This window comes from Gadus morhua, chromosome 13 (genome assembly GCF_902167405.1).
Source record: "Gadus morhua chromosome 13, gadMor3.0, whole genome shotgun sequence".
NCBI lineage: Eukaryota > Metazoa > Chordata > Actinopteri > Gadiformes > Gadidae > Gadus > Gadus morhua.
In genome coordinates, this window is record NC_044060.1 from 19,600,679 (window position 1) to 19,608,178 (window position 7,500).

Sequence of the window (7,500 nt, forward strand, 5' to 3'; positions counted from 1 at the left end):
CACAAAACACTCAACACAGAAACACACACAGACACAAAGAAACACAGTTGTTCGCACTTGAGCGTTTCCATGCCTCCTCATCCTCCTCCTCTTCCTCCTCTCCCTGATGGAATCAGCTTGTAACTAGAGATCGCCTGTTGTCTGGACACACTCTCACTCCCTCTCCCTCCCTCCCTCTCTCTCGCCCACTCCGCTGCGCTCTGCATCGTTGGGCAGACAGTCGACAAACCACTTTAACTGCTGTCTGTTGGAGGAGCCGCTCTGATTTTAACTATTTGAGTGGGGCGTACTGATGATGCTGTGGGTGTGTCACACAGGGAGAGAGAGAGAGAGAGGAGGGGGGGGGGAGGGAGAGAGAGAGAGAGAGAGAGAGAGAGAGAGAGAGAGAGAGGCACTCACAGCCATCAGACCACCTGTACATACAGTAGAAGGAAAGAGTCAAGAGGGACTGTGCTGTATACCTCTTCACCAGTTCCCCCTCTTTCAGTGTGTCACTCGCTGTCTTCTATTTGGTTCATTCCTTTTGTTTCTTTTCTTTTTATCCTCTGATGTGCTTCGAGGCTTTGGGTCTTTTTCTTGCTGTCGGGAGAAAGGAGTGGGAGCAAGGCAGAAAGGAAGCTAGAAGGAAGAGAAGGAAGAAGAAAGTGAGAGAGGGAGAGAAGGAAAGAAGATGAGCGCTCTCAAAGATTGCCTCAAACGAGGGGCGTGTGCTTCAGTCGTGGAGCTGGTGGTAACCAACAGAAGGATACCCCCCATCCCCCAACCCCCCCACACAGCCCCCTCCAACTGGCCCCTGACCCTTCCACTACTCCCAGACAACGCTGTATAACGATGGATCTTTTCTCCGCTCACCCCACCCCAAAGAAAGACCTGATCAATAGGACTATTCTTGGTGCTGTCCTTTTTAAGTTTCCCCCTCTGTCTGCCGAAGTGATGATGACCATGTAATGTTCTGAGAGACCCGAGAGAGAGAGAGAGAGAGAGAAGGGGAGTGAAGGAGAGAGGACACCAAGAGGGCGAAGAGAAAGCATCCACAGAGATATTGTGACGATTAAAAAAACCTGTTGATTATAATGGAATATAAAAAAAAAAAAATGTGGTAGCTTTGCCATTTTTCTTTTCTTAACGTGTTACGACCTTGATTTTTTTATTTTTTTTGAGGATCAACATTTCCATGGTGACATTCTGTTTTTTAACATAGCTTTTTAAAAGAATGCTAGGTTGTTGTTTTTTTATTTGTCGTGTATTTGGATTCCATGTTTTGTTTTCTCTGCTTGTTCACACCATTCCAAATGAGTATTGGCAGGAAAGAAAGCGCAGTATTGTTCCTTATTTCAGCCCCTTCCCAACCTACCTACTTCTGTACCCCCAAGCGTAGCAGGCATGAATTTGGAAATAGCACTTAAAGTTGCCATTATCCAGACAAAAATATTTAAATGTTCATTTCTTTCCTATCTTTTATTTCATTTTCTTCCTTATTTGCTTTTTTGTGTAGTTTAGTTGAGGAACATCAGTAATGCTTTAAAAAGAAGTCTATATATATTATTATTATTGCGGTCAGAGAATACCTCATCCCACAAAGGTTCTGCCCCTAAACTGTGTCCAAATTGTTAAAGAAATAAGGGAGAACTCTTTCCGTGGGACACCAAATGTGGCGACTCTGCTCAGCTTGGGTTTCAAAGCTCTATGGTTGTAATAGTTACTGTGTAGAAGCTGTCTGCAATTCACTGTGTGAGTTTGTGTCAAAGGAATAGCATGTGAGATTTTCTTTCTTATTATTATTTTTTGTTCGCATTAGCGTGTTACTTTCCTCTACAGTGCCATACCAAATCAAACGTTTTCTTTCCCGTCTTATTTTTGTTACAGGTAACCAAAGAAATGTGTAGAAAAACCAAAAACCCTGTATTTTATGTTCCCCTTATGATTTTATTTCTTTATGTTTTGTTTTTACGGAACTGGCCAAAAGACAACCAACTGGTAGTTTGAGTTCTTATTAATGTGTTATCATGTAATTATTATGTTGGAATTATTCATTACTTACAGCGCTGACCATTCCGAAAACCAAAGTATGTAATGCAGACTAAACATTTTGGTGACATCAAAGCTTTTACGTGGCGATTGGTTTTAGGGAATAACTCACATTAGGACTGAGACCAAAAAAAAGAATTACAAAAACGAATTACAAAAAAATAACAGTATTAGTTCTGACAGCTTTTACGGAGAGAAGTGAGAAAAAAAGATTTAAAAAAAAAGCAAAGCACTTCAAGGTGAAACCGAGTCTGTCCCATGCTCAGGCTAAACCGTGTTCCAAACACAACACTAAGAGAGGCCCTGAGCAGCCTAAACACTGAGGCACTCCTGGCACACTTGAATGCAACATTTATTTTACTTTTGCAAAACCTATGATGCCAGCAAAAGAAATGACAAATACGAAAAAGTACAATATTTGTCAGGATTATTATATTTTTCCGTGTGCTGTAGTTAAACATCATACCGTAACTCCTTATTTAACTCAAATACTTCAATATAATGTCAAGGAAAATCGTCAATGGTCAACCGATGTTAAAGGAAAACAACCAAGGGAATTCATGGGAATTAACGCTGGGAATGTTTTTTGTTTTGGATAACTTTTGCACTTGGGAAGGTTTTCTTATTAAATGAAAGAACTGTTGTGAAGACATTGTGTTCGGACAGGGCTGTTTCCTATGACACCAGAGACTGATTTCTAACCAAGTACAAAGTGGCAGACAGGACATCTTGAAATAAGATATAAACCAAAAATAGCACTACCTCCTTTTACAAAACCGTTCAATACATAGCCAGAGGAAAACTCTCTTAACAAAGTAATTTTTTCCACCATTTATTTTTTGTTTCTTAATAATAACGAATACCAAAATTGTTGTTACACTTACTGTATGACTGAAAAAAAACAGAACAGAGACACAATCTGGATTCCCTAACGCTAACTGCTTGAGCCTGAAAAACAAAGAGACGTTTCACTTTTCATGGAGTAAAAAAAATATGTCTACCTCTCCTTTCACCACATCTAAAGCACTCTCTAGGTCCCGGCGTGTTGTGAAGTGGTCAACATATTTTAAAGGCTTACTCTCAGCGCTATCATGTTGACCATCTCTCGCTCTTTCTCTATCTCTCTCCTTCAATCTCTCTCTCTCTCTCTGTTTCTTTCTCTCTCTGCGCCCCAATTATCACCGAGCTCTGTGAGCAGCTCCCTAATTGTGCACTCAGAAAACACATGCGAGCATGTTGATGAGCAGGCCCTGTGAATAGCCAATAGGAAACCCTGGCTGTTGTGACCGGTGACTCAGTGCGGCTGGTCGTGATGGTGTGTGTGTGTGTCGGGGGTGGGGTGGGGGGCTAATGACGGGCAGAATATATTAGTGCCACAAGGATATACAATACACACACATGCACATAAACCGCACATATAGTGAGTACAGACGGGATTTGCCAGGCACAGACACAAGCAGCGGGGAGACTGGCCACCCGAACGAGAGAGAGAGAACATCCAAAGACACTAACGGAAGCAGTCACAGAGAACATGCTGGAACAACAAAACTTAATGATCGGCTTACAAAACACTCACCGAGAGACACATGCTGCGTACAGTACATAGACGTTCTCTGACTCGTGCTTTAAGGTACACCTGTAAACCAAGCTGTTTTATAAAAAGATTATAGATTGACGTGAGTCAATGGTGTTCACAGGTTTGCCATCAAACACTCCTATTTCCTTCTCCAGCTTAGCATAACATGATGTATTCTTGTATATTAACTCTCTCCAGGGCATTTTTTCCCCCCACTTTTCTTCTTTATGATTTCTGTTCTTTATTGGGGGGGGGGGTTGTTTTTGTTTTCCCCTGCTCCCGTTTAGCTATTGTAAAGCTTCCAGCTCTGATTCCTATACTGTACTGCTATTGCTGAAGTATATGTATTTATCATATTACGTGCTGCAGGTATCTTGGTTTAAGTTTTGTTTGTTTATTTTCGTTGCCATTTGTTTTCCATTTTTCAGTTTGTTTCAAAAAAAAGAAAAAAACGTCTGGGACGCTGATTTTTTAAGTGTATTATCTCAAAAAAATTAAAAGAGTAAAGTTAGATCAGTGGTTTAGGTAACACCTGTTTGTATATTTATCTTAGCTAGGTCTATTTTGATACTTTTTGTCTCTGTACTGCATTTATGCATTTTTAAGGAAAGACAAAAACAATGGAAAACAAACTAAAGAGTTACTTCGTTATGTAATGATACCTCAGAAGGACTTTCTCCTCAAAGACAGGACCAAAACCTCCAAACAAGGCAAAACGAGAAAGAGGAAAATAATGTTAGAATATGTAGCCCCCTTTTCTGCTCGAGGGAAATAATGGCGCTATGTAAACCTATGACTGTTGGTCCTTTCAGGTGCCAATAGGTGTCCATGCTCCCTGTGATCCCGCCCCCTGACCACCTCAACCCTGTCATTCCTGTGCTAAACTCTGACCCGCAGAGCTGTCAATCACCCACAGGTGCAATGGGGAGGTTATCATCGAGTCTGGTTTGCAGCGACGAGTCATAAGCCTCATTTGGCAGTCCCTTAGAGCTATTTAGGGACCAACACTGTTGCATTTTTGATATTCTCCACACTCTCTCTCTCTCTCACTCACTCACTCTCGCTCTCTCTCTCTCTCTCGCTCGTATACATTAGATCAATACCAAAATGTGGTACGGCTTTTAGAAACGCAGCATCATCCTCTCGACTACCAAAGGCATTGAGAGAAACTGTTGCTAACTCCAAACTTGTGAACTTATAACCAAACTGTAAAACCAAACCAATGCCACTAACGTAACCAAACGAAGCCAAGCCACTTCCAAAACCCTCCATCCACTTTGCTCACGCCGCTAGCCCTCATCCGCCGTGCGCCAGCCACTCCCTCTAGCCCCCCCCCCCCCCCCCCCGTGGGTGACCGCCTCGCGGGACACGTGGACCCACAAAACCCCTGCTGTGTGATTGGACAGTTCTGTGGCGTCGTCCTTAACGAGAAGGGGTCGAGGGACTCTCAAAACGAAGCATTGCCTGACGGTATTAGCAAGTAAGAATGGCGGGAATCCAATGGAACTACCACTTCAGCTCTCCTTGGGTTCGTCCTTGGGAAAGTGTGTATATTTACAGCAGTGACGCTCTGTATCATTTCCTAGTTTTTCTGTTGACCTGTTTTCTCCCTCTCTCTTTTAGCCTATTTTTTTGATTTTATTTGTTCTGTTTTATTTTTTTTTTCCATTTTGTTTGAAAGTGTGACCCGGGTCAGGAGGCCGGGGGCAGCGGGCGGGGTGGTGTTTTAGACGGATGACTCCCGCCACCCTATACCCCTCTGCAACCCCCCACCCTTGGGGGGCCATGTAATGCCAGTCACTGCCCTTTTCCTTCATGCTGTATAAAGAACACACACATATATCTGTGTATTTGTAACCTGAATCTTCTTGTGTCTGTCCATGCAGACAATAAAAAAACTGTACAGTAGGTCTAGTTGCATGTAATCTGTACTAATTATTGACAATGGCATTATAAAATGCAATAAAATACTTATTACACTGTCCCACTGTGTGTCTCTGTGTCACGGTCTTTGCTCTCCAAGGAGAGTCAACAGTCAACAAAATAATAGATTATTATTATTAATAGATATGTAGGAGAACTTGTGTGTAAATATTGTAATTAACAGAACTGGAAATTGTGCTGATTATTATGTAGTCCTGAATGTGAAAATAAGCTGCACTATAACAGAGTAATATTAGGAACAAGGAATACCTTTAACCGGGCAAATCGACTTCAAATTGAAAATGGATACAATGTCAATACATTTGACTCGACTTCCTTTAGTCTCACTGTTTCTGCGTTCTCTTGAATCTCAGTTGGCAGCGTGCTTCTTAAATCAATTACTTGGGGCAAGCTCCTGGAATTTAATTAATTTCTAATGAAATAATATCAACTGACTTAAAGTAGGAATGATTGACAGGCTAGGAAACAAAGCACACGATAAATGTCTGTCTGTCTGGAACATCGGGGCATTATTTAAGAAAGAAATTAAACATACAGGGTATGAGCTCCCCAGCACATATATACTTTCTTCTTCTTTTGTCAATTGTCTTATAACAATAAAAAATAGTCAAAAGACAATTTCCGAATAAAGTCTGTATTGTTGTTAAGTAACTGAATTGCAAAGAATATTTAATGTTGATATTGAAATGTAAAAACAATTCACTTGTATCTCTATATAGATATAGATATATAATTATTGTCATTCTCATCATTATTATTATCGGTTAGCATCATGGCACTTAAACTTCTTATTAAATTGTGCATTACCAAATCCTTGAAACATGCCTTGGGCATGTAAAAAACACTATGCAGTCATAATTCATGCGGGTTTGAGTGGATTGGTTAGACAGACGTCAAGTCCAATCAGAACCATCAATTAGGATGTTCCTGACAAAGACAACACACCTTTATAATCAGTATCACCTGACCTAAAATAATTTACAACTTCAGCTGAACCTCTGAGTCACTCAATGTTTTTGAGGGTCTTTGGTGTTCAGATCTCGGTGGTTTCCAAGTGGGATATGGTTCAGAAGGCTGATAAGATCAGCCTTGATTTCTGTAGCGTAAAGGGATCCTCCCACAGACAGGGGGCAAAAGGGAAGGTCATCCACTATTGTGATACAGAGATCGTCCACCAGGAGGAGTAAACAAACCAGACAACAGAAGCAGCAACTCCTGAACACGGCAATAAACACCGTCTGCTCCACTAACCCACTTTGACCGACAGGGTGGGCAGTAGAGAGCAGAGCAGACAGAAGCAGAGGAGTGCAGAGGTGCTGATAAGGTGGAGGAACAAAACAACACACAGCAGATGTGAATCCAATCTGAACTCTTCACGGTGACTGAGAAGGCAGTGACGGTGCACTAAAAAAAAATAGGCTTCTAACATTCCCCTCACAGATCTGATCTTTGCATTATACTCTGTATATCTGTTATTCTGTCTATCAGTCCATCAATCTTTCATTGTCTGTCTTTTTTTCAGTCAATCTTGTCTTTCTGTCTATTTCTCTGTCTGTCTTTATCTGGCAGTGAGTCTCTCTGTCTGTCTATCGGATGTTCCTTATGTCTGTCTGTCTGTCTGTCCGTATGTCTGTCTGGCTGTCCCAGGTTTGCCATGTGCCCTAAAGCATATCTTTGAAAATCTGCACTGTCTTATGTATTTATCGCCCCTGGGACAAATATGGGGAAGTCAAAATAGTCTCTAATGTGCTTCTAGTGAACTTTGCCTCAGTGGAGAGGGAGTTTACCCTCAAACTTAAACCCCTGTGACATTTGGTTTAGGTAAGACCCTGTCACGTACCCCTTGAACACGTACACACACACACACACACACACACACACACACACACACACACACACACACACACACACACACACACACACGCACACGCACGCACACACACCACACGCAC

At 41.7% G+C, this 7,500-nt stretch overlaps 1 protein-coding gene across 1 annotated transcript in view; it reads left to right on the top strand.

Moving 5' to 3' along the window:
* Positions 1–5,588, top strand: part of foxp4 (forkhead box P4) — a gene marked incomplete in the record, with an annotated part of 110,704 nt that extends 105,116 nt beyond the window's left edge. The window contains 1 exon segment of the mRNA XM_030374568.1: positions 1–5,588. This exon segment is cut by the window's left edge and continues 509 nt beyond it.
* Positions 5,589–7,500: the final 1,912 nt, after the last annotated feature.